The sequence below is a fragment of the Danio rerio genome, chromosome 4 (genome assembly GCF_052040795.2).
Source record: "Danio rerio strain M-AB ecotype USA chromosome 4, GRCz13ab, whole genome shotgun sequence".
Classification (NCBI taxonomy): domain Eukaryota; kingdom Metazoa; phylum Chordata; class Actinopteri; order Cypriniformes; family Danionidae; genus Danio; species Danio rerio.
In genome coordinates this window covers 58,565,508-58,580,133 of record NC_141024.2, presented here as the reverse complement: position 1 = coordinate 58,580,133, position 14,626 = coordinate 58,565,508, and the positions used below count along the sequence as shown (strand labels likewise).

At 42.1% G+C, this 14,626-nt stretch overlaps 5 non-coding genes across 5 annotated transcripts; all 5 read right to left on the bottom strand.

Moving 5' to 3' along the window:
- Positions 1-4,949: 4,949 nt before the first annotated feature.
- trnag-gcc (transfer RNA glycine (anticodon GCC)) lies at positions 4,950-5,020 on the bottom strand. The gene has a single exon. It is a non-coding gene; the product is annotated as a tRNA-Gly (tRNA).
- A 1,838-nt stretch (positions 5,021-6,858) lies between these two features.
- trnar-gcg (transfer RNA arginine (anticodon GCG)) lies at positions 6,859-6,929 on the bottom strand. The gene has a single exon. It is a non-coding gene; the product is annotated as a tRNA-Arg (tRNA).
- Positions 6,930-13,097: 6,168 nt separating this feature from the next.
- LOC137495011 (U6 spliceosomal RNA) lies at positions 13,098-13,204 on the bottom strand. The gene has a single exon (XR_015943325.1). It is a non-coding gene; the product is annotated as a U6 spliceosomal RNA (small nuclear RNA).
- Positions 13,205-13,624: 420 nt separating this feature from the next.
- LOC148682221 (U6 spliceosomal RNA) lies at positions 13,625-13,731 on the bottom strand. The gene has a single exon (XR_015943333.1). It is a non-coding gene; the product is annotated as a U6 spliceosomal RNA (small nuclear RNA).
- Positions 13,732-14,141: 410 nt separating this feature from the next.
- On the bottom strand, positions 14,142-14,248 carry LOC148682220 (U6 spliceosomal RNA). Its single transcript, XR_015943293.1, has one exon. It is a non-coding gene; the product is annotated as a U6 spliceosomal RNA (small nuclear RNA).
- Between the last annotated feature and the right edge of the window lie 378 nt (positions 14,249-14,626).

The following is a 14,626-nucleotide window of genomic DNA, read 5'->3' as shown; positions in this document are numbered from 1 at the left end:
TTATAGGTAAATATAATTTTCCAAAAAAGTAGTTCTTGCTATTGAAAATTAGACAGCATCAAAGGAAGTTTTGAACAATCATAATCATATCTTAATACAAATTCAAGGCCACCATTTTTTTAAACAAATTATTTGGGATATGATACCATATTGAATAAGGCTTAAACACTGTTTCAACCATTTAACTCTAAAAGTGCAATGAAGACATTCAAAATTAATAGCTTTCAAACCTCCATATTCTTACTCTTTGATCATATGATTCTTACGTAAATAATGTGATTTATTTTTACAAATAAATGTAAAAAATGTTAAATTAATAGATTTAACTATTTTGGGAGGAGTATATAAAGGATAAGTTAAGTATATCATTTTAGATAATCCCAGTCAAAATAATTTTACCCTGTATGGAAAGGTCTCTAGCTAGCCAATGATTTAGGGATTTTTTCATCCCTTCCATTTTAGTATTAAAATTTGCACATTCTCTATTAACAGAATTTTTGGTGATGGTAACTCCCAAGTATTTAACTTCTTCTTTTACTAGAATGCACTCTAATTCTCTTAAAGTACAATTCTGAATAGTTAATATTCCACATTTTCTTAGGTTTAAGGTGAGTTCAGAAGCTTTAGGAAACAGAAACTTTGACAAGAGCTAAAAGGAGCACCTCCCTATTTTTAAGAATTAATAGAGTGTCATCAGCAAACTGACTTAAAGTAAAAGTCCTACCAAGTATATTAATACCTAAAGTGTACTCTGATTTAATATAATGACATAAGTTCAACAGCTATATTAAAAAGTAAAGGTGAGATGGGACATCCTTGATGGATTCCTCTTATGATGTAAACTCTAGGAGATGATCCTGAATTCAGAGATTTACTACTGAATATATCAGTATAGAACATGGAAATTACCCTACAAAAGCTCGGACCAAACCCAAAAGTTTCTAAAGACTTTCTAAAGACAAAAAAGGATGCTCAAGGGTATCAAATGCCTTGAAAAAGTCTAGAAATAGAAATATACTTGTCTGAGGAATTAAATACCTATAATCGAGCATATCAACTATCATTCTGAATACTTCTCACTTTAATGAAAGCTGATTGTATTTCATTAATTATCTCGCCTATACCTTTTTTTGAGTCTATTGAAAATACATGAGAGAGCAATTTAAAATCATTGGACAAAAGAGTTATGGGTCTCCAATTGTCTAAAAATAATTTGTTTTTGCTTGGCTATGAAACTAAAATTATTAAATTCTGCTTCATAGAAGTCGATAGTTCTGCTTTGTCTTTACTTTTCTTAAGTGCTTCAAAAACTAAAAATCTCATCTCTGGCCAAAAATGTTTATGAAACTCAACTGTAATTCCGTATATGCCTGGATTTTCCATTGGATATTTTAGAAATAGCAACATCAAGTTCAGAGATAACAATGTCAGATTCCATCATTTCACAAAAGCTGTCATCTATAATAGGAACTTTATCTTTTGAAAAGGAAAAGAAAAAGTCACAATCACCCTCATTAAATTTTGATTTACATAATAATATGAATAGATGTGATCATCAATCAAAGTTTTCTCTTCACTTACATCGTTATTTATGCTAAGTTTATTAATAGTTTTTGAAGATTGCCTTTGCTTTACTAATTTAAAAAAAATATATATATGAAGAATTTTTCTCCCCCTCCTCTATCCATTTCACTCTAGATCGTAAAGCTCCTTTAGCTTTCTCTGTATAATAGTAATCTAACTCTGATGGCAAAATATGAAGTTCATTTTGTTCTATATCTCCAAGAAAATCTTTATCACCAGGGTCATTTATTCTAGATAAAACTGTTAACTGTCTTTTTTTCCTAACAGAGGAAAACAATAGCTCATTACAGCAGAGCCATTTTTAACTTGATTTATTTTTAATTTGAGAAAAGCATGTGGCAAAAGAAAAAGAAAACCAAACAGCAAATAGGGAGAAAAGCATTTGCCAAATGCTTATTTAAAAAGCTGTTTAAAATGTGTTTTGTGATTTATTAACCCAAATTTTTACTGTTTGATTAATCAGCCTTTAAAACATGAATTAAATAAAAATACAGTAATAAAAGTGTCTATTTATTTATACATTTAAAATGTTTTTGTAATGCATTGTTTTATTGCCTAATTAAATGACTTTTAACCATCTGGGGTCTGAGGGTGTTTTGGGGCTCTGGAGAAGTTTTGACATGCACTGACATTTGTGTTGTTTTCAGTATCTTAAAAACTTTTTAATGGCTAATGTGTGATAACACTGTAAACAGCACAAGTTGGGCTACAATAATACCTAAGCAGCATGTTTGTATGTGTTTGTGTTTTTGAGAAAGAAACGTTTATGCGTGTTTAGTGAAAAACTAAAATTTTGAAATCCCTGAAACAAGGCCGTGAAACACACAGAGAACATTTGTGCACAAGACTTTTGAGAACTGGATCTGGTAGTCTAGTGTTTTTGCTTCAAAATGATGTGAGAATCATCTTGTTCACTTACTCACAAAAAAACAATTCTATGAATTAAAATTTCTAAGTCACTTTCTGTGTGAAAATAGTTTATGCGAGAAGGCGTGAACTATCATTACTATGCAGAGAGTAACACCAGAGAAGACAAAGACCTGCATAATGAGCCATCAGACAGGTATGTGACTAAGAGTTTCAAGAAAGAATCTGAGAAAAAATAAGTTTATTTATATATTTTAATTTTTATATTTTATTTTTATATTATTTTTATATTGTGCTTCTAGCATGCCATCGTTCAAACAAAATAAGTAACTATAATAAAGCTTGTCGTTTGATGCCATGTCTCGGGGAGCGTTTACATTATCACCTGGCTGGCTCACCTCAGTTCATTTCCATATGAAATGCGCCTTCACTGGGGGCGGGATCATGTTCGCTGTAATGAGGCGACAGGAGAATCAGTACCTGCCCTTACTTTTATACGAATTACTTGAAAGATTATTTGTTTTCGACTTATATTGGTTAATGCAAAAGTAGACATATCAAGCTTTCTTTAGAAACATTTCACATGTTTCTTTGTCGAGTATTTGCTGAGATTCAGTTCATTTTAATGACGTGTTTTCCTGACACAGTCTACTGTTGCGCGCTCCTCATGCAGGCTGTTTGTAATGTCAAAGCTTCGTGGGCCTGGTCGCAATAACTCTAATGAGCTCAGACTGAGAAGCTAGACATAGCGTTGCTTTCATACTGATTACTTTATCAAACAATATTTGTTTTCAACATGCATAGCTGCGTTTAAAAGTAGACACTTCAAGCTTTATAAAGATATGTGTCTCGTGTCTGGGTGTATTGTTTTCGCGGAGTTTCAGCGCATTTTGCTGACACGTTTCTAAAAACAGTTCACGGAGAGAGAAAAGACAGAATGCCTATACTGTTTATTATCCTTGATTTGCAAAAGCACACACATTTGTTTTTGTCGTGAGTGTACACATTTAAAAGTAGACACCTAACAGATTCGATTGATGTATTGATCTTATCTGTACGATCAAAACTGAAAGTGAAATTTAGGTTCATTTCAGCTCAATGAGATAAAAACTTGTCAGAACGCGTATACGCTGTCTTCGACCACAGGGGGTTAAAAACACAATTTAAACATATCTATTTATTTGTCCATTTAAATTGTGATTTATGTATATACATTTTTATGCTGGGCGAAGCAGTGGCGCAGTAGGTAGTGCTGTCGCCTCACAGCAAGAAGGTCGCTGGTTCAAGCCTCGGTTCAGTTGGTGTTGCTGTGTGGAGTTTGCATGTTCTCCCTGCATTCACGTGGGTTTCCTTAGGGTGCTCCAGTTTCCACCACAGTCCAAAGACATGTGGTACAGGTGAATTGGATAGGCTAGAGTGTGTGTGTGTGTGTGTTCCAGACATGGGTTGCGGCTGAAAGGGCATCCGCTGTGTAAAAACTTGCTTGATAAGCTGGAAGAGTAGCAACATAAAAAAGGGAATTGTAGCAACATAAAACAGGAATTGCATTGGCCAGGAATGGGACCCAGGTCTCCCACGTGGCAGGCAAGAATTCTACCACTGAACCACCAATGCTGATATGCTCATACTGCTGTCCTAGTGGGGTGTGATTGCTGCAAGGCTGATACCCAGAGCTGGAAGAGCAGCTACACAAAACAGGAATTGCATTGGCTGGGAACCGGGCCCAGGTCTCCCACGTGGGAGGCGAGAACTCTACCACTGGACCACCAATGCTGAAATGCTTATACTGCAGCCCCAGTGGGGTGTGATTGCTGCAACGCTGTTACCCAGAGCTGGAAGAGTAGCAACACAAAAAAGGATTTGTAATGGACGAGAATCGGACTACGGTCTTCCGCGTGGCAGGGTGAGAAATCTACCACTGAACAACCAATGCTGATATGTTTAAGCTGCAGCCCTAGTGGGGTGTGATTGCTGCAAGGCTGATACCCAGAGCTGGAAGAGTAGCAACACAAAACAGGAATTGCATTGACCGGGAATCGGACCCGGGTCTCCCGCGTGGCAGGCAAGAATTCTACCACTGAACCACCAATGCTGATAAGCTTATGCTACAGCCCTAGTGGGGTGTGATTGCTGCAAGGCTGTTACCCAGAGCTGGAAGAGTAGCAACTCAAAACAGGAAAAGCATTGGGTGGGAATTGGACCCGGGTCTCGCGTGTAGCAGGCAAGGTTCCTACCACTGAACCACCAATGCTGACCTATGTTGTTCCTTGCCTTTGTATTGTGTGAGTGCTAAAGGGCCGTCAACCAGAGCTGAAAAAGGAGCCACACAAAACTGCATTTGTATTAGCCAGGAATCGACTCAAAGTCTCCCGCGTTGCAGGCGAGATTTCTACCACTGAACCAGCAATGATGATATGCTTATACTCCAGCCCTAGTGGGTTGTGATTGCTGCAAGGCTGTTACCCAGAAATGGAAGAGTAGCAACACAAAACAGCACTTGCATTGGCCGGGAATCGGACCCGGGTCTCCCGCGTGGCAGGCGAGAATTCTACCACTGAACCACCAATGCTGATATGCTTACACTGCAGCCCTAGTAGGGTGTGATTACTGCAAGGCTGTTACCCAGAGCTGGAAGAGTAGCTACACAAAACAGGAATTGTAATGGACGGGAATCGGACCATGGTCTTTTGTGTGGCAGGCAAGCAATCTACCACTGAACCAACAAAGCTGACTTGCTTATACTACAGCCCTAGTGTGGTGTGATTGATGCAAGGCTGTTACCCAGAGCTGGAAGAGTAGCAACACAAAACAGGAATTGCATTGGCCGGGAAACAGACGTGGGTCTCCCGCGTGGCAGGCAAGAATTCTACCACTAAACGAGCAATGCTGATCTATGTTGTTCCTTGCCTTTATGTTGTGTGAGTGCTAAAAGGCCATCAACCAGAGCTGAAACAGGAGCCACTCAAAAATGCACATGTTTTAGCCGGGAATCGACTCTATGTCTCCTATGTGGCAGGCGAGCATTCTACCACTGAACCACCAATGCTGATATGCTTATTCTGCAGCTCTAGTGCGTTGTGATTGCTGGAAGGCTGTTACCCAAAGCTGGAAGAGTAACAACACAAAACAGGAATTGGAATGGACGGGAATCGGACCAGGGTCTTCCGCGTGGCAGGCGAGAAATCTACCACTGAACCACCAACGCTGATATGGTTATTCTGCAGCCCTAGTGGGGTGTGATTGATGCAAGGCTGTTTTTCCAGAGCTGGAAGAGTAGCAACACAAAACCACACTTGCATTGTCCGGGAATCGGACCTGGGTCTCCCGCATGGCAGGTGAGAATTCTACCACTGAACCACCAATGCTGATATGCTTATACTGGATCCCTATTGGGGTGTGATTGCTGCAAGGCTGTTACCCAGAGCTGGAAGAGTAGCAACACAAAACAGGAAATGCATTGGCCAGGAATCGGACCCGGGTCTCCCGCGTGGCAGGCAAGAATTCTTCCACTGAACCACCAATGCTAACCGATGTTGTGTTTTGCCTTTTTGTTGTGTGAGTGCTAAAAGGCTGTCAACCAGAGCTGGAAGAGTAGCTACACAAAACAGGAATTGCATTGGCCGGGAATAAGACCCAGGTCTCCCACGCGGCAGGTGAGAATTCTACCACTGAACCACCTATGCTGACCGAAGTTGTTTTTTTGGCTTTGTGTTGTGTGAGTACTTAAAGGCTGTCAACCAGAGCTGAAAAAGGAGCCACACAAAACCACACTTGTATTAGCTGTGAATTGACTCTAGGTCTACTCTGTGGCAGGCGAGGATTCTGCCACTGAGCCATCAATGCCTACCGATATAGTTTTTTGCCTTTGTAGTGTGTGAGTGCTAAAAGGCCGTCAAACAGAGCTGAAAAAGGAGCCACAAAAGAACGCACTTGTATTAGCCAGGAATCGACTCTAGGCCCACCGCGTGGCAGGTGAGAATTTTACCACTGAACCACCAATGCTGATATGGTTTTACTACAGCCCTAGTGGGGTGTGATTGCTGCAAGGCTGATATCCAGAGCTGGAAGAGTAGCAACACAAAACAAGATTTTCATTGGCCGGGAATCGGACTCGGGTCTCCCGCGTGGCAGGCGAGAACTCTACCACTGAGCCACCAATGCTGACCCATGTTCTTCCCTGCCTTTGTGTTGTGTGAGGGCTAAAAAGACGTCAACCAGAGCTGAAACAGGAGCCACACAAAACCGCGCTTGTATTAGTCGGGAATCGACTCAAGGTCTCCCGCGTAGCAGGCGAGAATTCTACCACTGAACCACCAATACTGATATGCTTTATTGCGCCCCTAGTGGGGTGTGATTGCTGCAAGGCTGTTACCCAGAGCTGGAAGAGTAGTAATACAAAACACGAACTGCATTGGCTGGGAATCGGACCCGGGTCTCCCTCTTCGCAGGCGAGAATTCTACCACTGAACCACCAATGCTGAAATGCTTATTCTGCAGCCCTAGTGGGGTGCGATTGATGCAAGGCTGTTACCCAGAGCTGGAAGAGTAGCTACACAAAACAGGAATTGTAATGGATGGGAATCGGACCAGGGTCTTCTGTGTGGCAGGCAAGAAATCTACCACTGAACCACCAATGCTGATAAGCTTTTACTGCAGCCCTAGTGGGGTGTGATAGCTGCAAGGCTGATACTCAGAGCTGGAAGAGCAGCAACACAAAACAAGAATTGCATTGACCAGTAATCGGACCCAGGTCTCCCGCGTGGCAGGCGAGAATTCTACCACTGAACCACCAATGCTGATATGCTTATGCTACAGCCCTAGTGGGGTGTGACTACTGCAAGGGTGTTACCCAGAGCTGGAAGAGTAGCAACACAAAACAGGAAATGCATTGGCTGGGAATTGGACCCGGGTCTCGCGCGTGGCAGGCAAGGTTTCCACCACTGAACCACCAATGCTGACCCATGTTCTTCCTTGCCTTTGTGTTGTGTGAGTGCTAAAAGGCCGTCAACCAGAGCTGAAAAAGGAGCCACACAAAACTGCATTGTTATTAGCCAGGAATCGACTCAAGGTCTCCCACGTGGCAGGCGAGATTTCTACCACTGAATCAGCAATGCTGATATGCTTATACTGCAGCCCTAGTGGGTTGTGATTGCTGCAAGGCTGTTACCCAGAGATGGAAGAGTAAGAGTAGCAACACAAAACAGGAATTGCATTGGCCGGGATTCGGACCCGGGTCTCCCGCGTGGCGGGCGAGAATTCTACCACTGAACCACCAATGCTGACCCATGTTCTTCCTTGCCTTTGTGTTGTGTGAGTGCTAAAAGGCCGTCAACCAGAGCTGAAAAAGGAGCCACACAAAACTGCATTTGTATTAGCCAGGAAGCGACTCAAGGTCTACCGCGTGGCAGGTGAGAATTCTACAACTAATCCACCAATGCTGATATGGTTTTACTGCAGCCCTAGTGGGTTGTGATTGCTGCAAGGCTGTTACCCAGTGCTGGAAGAGTAGCAACCAAAATCAGAAGGTGCATTGGCCGGGAAACGGACCTGGGTCTCCCGCGTGGCAGGCAAGAATTCTACCACTGAACGACCAAAGCTGTCCCATGTTGTTTCTTTGCCTTTATGTTGTGTGAGTTCTAAAAGGCCGTCAACCAGAGCTGAAAAAGGAGCCACACAAAAATGCATTTGTATTAGCCAGGAATCGACTCAAGGTCTCCCGCGTGGCAGGCGAGATTTCTACCACTGAACCAGCAATGCTGATATGCTTATATTGCAGCCCTAGTGGGTTGTGATTGCTGCAAGGCTGTTACCCAGAGCTGGAAGAGTAGCAACAAAAAACAGCACTTGCATTGGCCGGGAATCGGACCCGGGTCTCCCTCGTGGCAGGCGAGAATTCTACCACTGAACCACCAATGCTGATATGCTTGTACTGCAGCCCTAGTGGGGTGTGATTGCTGCAAGGCTGTTACCCAGAGCTGGAAGAGCAGCAACACAAAACAGGAATTGCATTGGCCGGGAATCGGACCCGGGTCTCCCTCGTCGCAGGCGAGAATTCTACCACTGAACCACCTATGCTGACCGATGTTGTTTTTTGGCTTTGTGTTGTGTAAGTGCTAAAAGGCAGTCAACCAGTGCTGAAAAAGGAGCCACACAAAATCGCACTTGTATTAGCCGAGAATCGATTCTAGGTCTACCATGTGGCAGGCGAGAATTCTACCACTGAACCACCAATGCTGATAAGCTTTTACTGCAGCCCTAGTGGGGTGTAATTGCTGCAAGGCTGTTACCCAGAGCTGGAAGAGTAGCAACACAAAAAAGGAATTGCATTGGCTGGGAATCAGACACGGGTCTCCGGCATGGCAGGTGAGAATTCTACCACTGAACCACCAATGCTGATATGCTTATGGTGCAGCCCTAACGGGGTGTGATTGCTGCAAGGCTGTTACCAAGAGCTGGAAGAGTAGCAACACAAGAGAGGAATTGCATTGGACAGAAATCGGCCTCGGGTCGCCCGCAAGGCAGGCAAGAATTCTACCACTGAACCACTAATGCTGACCCATGTTCTTCCTTGCCTTTGTGTTGTGTGAGTGCTTAAAGGCCTTCAACCAGAGCTGGAAGAGGAGCCACACAAAACAGCAATTGCATTAGCAGGGAATCGAACCCAGGTCTCCCACATGGCAGGCAAGATTTCTACCAAAACCACCAATGTTGATATGGTTATGCTACTGCCCTAGTGGGGTGTGATAGCTGCAAGACTGTTAGCCTTCCAGCTGGAACAGTAGCAACACAAAACAAGAATTGCATTGGTCGGGAATCAGACCCGGGTCTCCTGCATGGCAGGCGAGAATTCTACCACTGAACCACCAATACTGACCAATGTTGTTTCTTGCCTTTGTGTTGTGTGGCTGCCACAAGGCTGTTACTTGCAGCTGGAAGAGTAGCAACACAAACGAGCAACTGCATTGGCCGGGAATCGGACCTGGGTTTCCCGCCTGGCAGGGGAGAATTCTACCACTGAGCCTCCAATCCTGAAACACATGTTCTCCTGCTGAAGGATTCGGATTTCTGCTTTCCAATCTGTCTCATCATGGACCAACGTTTATCCTTTTTTCATCATCTTGTTACTTATGATTTTTTTTTATTAAATATAATTATATGATCATTTGAATGAGTATTTACTGTGAAATGATTTTAATTAATGAATAAGTTAACACATTGCTTAATATAAGAATGTTCAGTGCATTTGCCTGTCTCTTTATAACTTTTTTCAGAAGCCACCAAACTAGGTCAGAGGTCACAGAGACCTTAAGTGGAACTGAGGGCTGAGGACTGGAATCAAATGTCTCTATTGTTATTTCTATGAGTTAATACTATCTAAAATGTCTAAAGTGATTTTGCTGTTTTTACGGTTAATTATTTTAAAGTGATTCTACTTTTTATTCAAGATAGACTTTGTATAGTAAGATTATAACTGCCTGAATGTAGATTATACAAATTTTTAACCAGTTTTGATAAAGATGGCTGAGAGTACACTCAGCCTTGAATAAGAAACAGAGTATACTTTAGGTGTGTGTTCTATTTGATTGTTGATCCGTTTCACAGGTCTGGAGTCAGCTTCAATCAGTCTAAGGGATGTCTGACATTTATGCTTAAAGGTGCAGCAGGTGATTATCTTCAGAAACAATTTTTGTTCTGGTTGAAAGTCTCTTCATAGTCCAATAGTAATGATTACAGTAAATTATCTAAATGTGTTTATATGTATTTTTTTATCCTGGGTAAAGCATAAACCTAAAAAAATGTTCATCCAATTAAATAGAGTCGGACTATAATCTCCCATAATTCCGATAAGCAGGTCAGGCTGTCTGTCAGCAAATGTAGATTCGGACTTCTGCGCATCTGTTCACGCAGATACGCCATTAGCGTGTGTGCTTTTATATTAACTTTGGTCATTTTTGAACAATGATAGCCTTCCTATACTGTTTATCGCTACACTGAATATTCACTCTGAAATAGCATGTAAGTGTGGTTAAGTAATAAATGTAATTCCTGCATGGCGCTGGCACTAACTAACTGGCAAATGACATGAACTAGTGGGGTTGTCTGTCTGCTGTTGTGACGCGGTGCGCGCGTTCGCGATTTCAGGGGGTGTGGCTTTAAATCACAGTCCCTCGCCGCCGTCCAAAGATAATATGCTAAGCGGTTAGCATTTTGGCAGATCACCTACTGCACCTTTAAGATATTGTTCAGAATATACGCACAAACCCCACGTGGAAATTCACCTAGTCTATCTGTGTTTTAACCAATCAGGCTATAACACCTATATGTATGACGCAGTTAATGACGTTATGTGAGAGTATAATTGTTATTGATTGGTGATTGTAAGCAGAGCGGCCTAGGAACTCATTGCGAGAGTTGAAGCTGGTTTCAGCTGATGAAACTGCAAACTATCTTCTGTAAACTTGATTTATTTATTTAAATCTCTGACTCTGGCTCTTTTTTATATACCTGACTGGTCATTCTTTGGGTTAAACTGTAAACTATCCCTACAGTTTTGATGGACGCGTGGCACTTGTTTACTGGTGACACCATTGATCAATCAACAAAAAGAAATGTAGAAAGATTTAAAATATTATAGACTAGGGATGGTCTGTGGAGTAGTGGGTAGTAACGGAAAGCTGTTGGGTTCTCATTCAGACGTGAATGAAAGGCAAAATTTTGTGGTAGCTTTGTGTGGAATCCCCTTGTCAGCTGGTGCATTTTGCGGTACACCTATAACGATAGTAATAAGTATAACAGTAGTTGAGGGGTGTACCTCCTCCACCCAGAGTTAAGTACTCAGTGACGGGTGTGTAAGAGGCTTTTAGGACATTCTCGGGGATAAAACTTGGACTGGTTTTTATTTAGTAGTGGACTAAATTAACCCGAGATTGTAATTAGTTCCACCACTGCTATCTTGCTGTTTCACAGACAAAAGGGCCCGAATCCTAAGAATAGAGTAGGTCAGATTATTAGGGAAAGAAATAGTTAAATAAATAAATAAATTCTTAAATAACATCTTAATTGGTATCCATTAGATAGTAGTGGCCACAAAAGTCAGACAAGAAACCTAGAAATATTAGGGCGAGGTTGATTGATCAATGATGCACCAGGAGCAATCCCGAAAAAAATATGACCCTAACTGGATTGGACCGATCTGGACAGTATCCACATCTTGGGATGGTTTGCAGATTAATCAAGCAAAAGCTAAGCGCTGTTAGTAAGACTTCATTCTCAATTTCTTGTTGCTTTTGGTGTTAAACTCTGATATAAAAAGAAACAGATGAGAGCAGAATGCAGTAAATGGCTCAGCTAAGCTCTTAGGTTTAAAATGATTTTAGAACCGATTTTAAGATAAAAAATGCCTTTGGCAATTAATTGTCAATGAAAAGCTAAAATCTAAATATTGAGTGTCTAGTAGCCAAAAACTAAGCACAGAAACTGACAGTAACATTATGGGAGTAAAGAATAGCGTATGTTTTGTCTTAGAAGATAAGATTCTGTGTGAGTGCACTGCTATCTTGATTTAGCTCTCACCATGACTTTTGACTTTTGGCTGTAAAAGTAACAGAGACATGTCTGTATAAAAAATGTGCCATGTAAGTCTGTGCAAACAAGCAGCTTTATGGTTGGATTTAAATATTTTTAGTAATATATAAGTAACATAAATGGGGGTTGAAATAATACTTTGATGGATGCAGTTAACCCCTGAAAGATCTAAAACTGTTGTTGACTGTAACAGCATTACTTTGAAAAAGCATGTCAACTCTGTTTTATATGTTTTAGGACGGGCTTGAGTAAAAGATTACAATAAAATTATGTTATTGAAGTTAATGTTATGTTTAATGTATGTTTAAATTGAGTAAACATAGATTAACAGTTCTGGATTGCTCAAAACTCTCTTTCTCTCTTATTAGATATCAGCTATGAGCTGCTATCTGCCTGTTCCATGAAAACTGATAATCACAGTGTTCAGTTGGAAATGACATTATGTCAGAGTATAATTGTTATTGATTGGTGATTGTAAGCAGAGCAGCCTAGGAACTTATTGCGAGTGTTGAAGCTGGCTTCTGATGATGAAACTGCAAACTGTCTTAGGTAAACTTGATTTATTTATTTATTTGAATCTCTGACTCTAGCTCTTCTTCATCTATCAGACTGGTCATTCTTTGGGTTAAACTGTAAACTATCCCAACAGCTAAAACCCTGCTCATGCACCATTTGGAATCGTAAAAAACCTTTTGTCTTTTCTCCTTTCTATCCTAGAGCCATGTTCCCACTTGTATCCCGTGCTTTACAGAGCTTTGGCCCTGTCAGTGCTAGGCACACTGATTGATGCAGTAGGTCACCAAGTTTATGGACGGGGGGAAATTAGAGTGTCAGGATAGCCTATGGCAAAGTCCCACTAAAGCAAGGGCTTTGGAAGTGCATTAGCACAACAAAACAAACGATCAGAGCATCCCACATTCGTTTTCACCATGCATGTAGACTTTCCAGTTGACCCAGCAGCACCTCCCACGATTTGCTAAATCCATCCTCATGCACCATTTGGAATCGTGAAAAGCCTTTTGTCTTTTTTCATTTCTGTACTTTTACCCACGCACTAAAAAAGCAAAATGGAGTGCTTCACGGATTTGCGTGTCATCCTTTCGCAGGGGCCATGCTAATCGTCTCTGTATCGATCCAATTTTAGTATATGTGCCACCGTAGCGAGCACAGACCAGTGGTCAGGCTCAGGGCATATGTACGCCTCGAGTCCCAGCAATGTTCCTCCAGGGTGGTGGGAACCGGAGAGCCATGTTCCCACTTGTATGCCGTGCACTACAGAGCTTTGGCCCTGTCAGTGCTAGGCACACTGATTGATGCAGTAGGTCACCAAGTTTATGGACAGGGGGAAATTAGAGTGTCAGGATAGCCTATGGCAAAGTCCCACTAAAGCAAGGGCTTTGGAAGTGCATTAGCACAACAAAACAAACGATCAAAGCATCCCACATTCGTTTTCACCATGCATGTAGACTTTCCAGTTGACCCAGCAGCACCTCCCACGATTTGCTAAACCCATCCTCATGCACCATTTGGAATCGTAAAAAGCCTTTTGTCTTTTTTCATTTCTGTACTTTTACCCACGCACTAAAACAGCAATATGGATCGCTTAACGGATTTGCGTGTCATCCTTTCGCAGGGACCATGCTAATCTTCTCTGTATCAATCCAATTTTAGTATATGTGCCACCGTAGTGAGCACTCAGGCTCAGGGCATATGTACGCCTCGAGTCCCAGCAATGTTCCTCCAAGGTGGTGGGACCTGGAGAGCCATGTTCCCACTTGTATGCCGTGCACTACAGAGCTTTGGCCCTGTCAGTGCTAGGCACACTGATTGATGCAGTAGGTCACCAAGTTTATGGACAGGGGGAAATTAGAGTGTCAGGATAGCCTCTGGCAAAGTCCCACTAAAGCAAGGGCTTTGGAAGTGCATTAGCACAACAAAACAAACGATCAAAGCATCCCACATTCGTTTTCACCATGCATGTAGACTTTCCAGTTGACCCAGCAGCACCTCCCACGATTTGCTAAACCCATCCTCATGCACCATTTGGAATCGTGAAAAACCTTTTGTCTTTTTTCATTTCTGTACTTTTACCCACGCACTAAAACAGCAATATGGAGTGCTTCACGGATTTGCGTGTCATCCTTTCGCAGGGGCCATGCTAATCTTCTCTGTATCGATCCAATTTTAGTATATGTGCCACCGTAGCAAGCACGGACAAGTGGACAGGCTCAGGGCATATGTACGCCTCGAGTCCCAGCAATGTTCCTTCAAGGTGGTGGGACCCGAAGAGCCATGTTCCCACTTGTATGCCGTGCACTACAGAGCTTTGGCCCTGTCAGTGCTAGGCACACTGATTGATGCAGTAGGTCACCAAGTTTATGGACAGGGGGAAATTAGAGTGTCAGGATAGCCTATGGCAAAGTCCCAGTAAAGCAAGGGCTTTGGAAGTGCATTGGTTGCACAACAAAACAAATGATCAAAGCATACCACATTCGTTTTCACCATGCATGTAGACTTTCCAGTTGACCCAGCAGCACCTCCCACGATTTGCTAAACTCATCCTCATGCACCATTTGGAATCGTGAAAAGC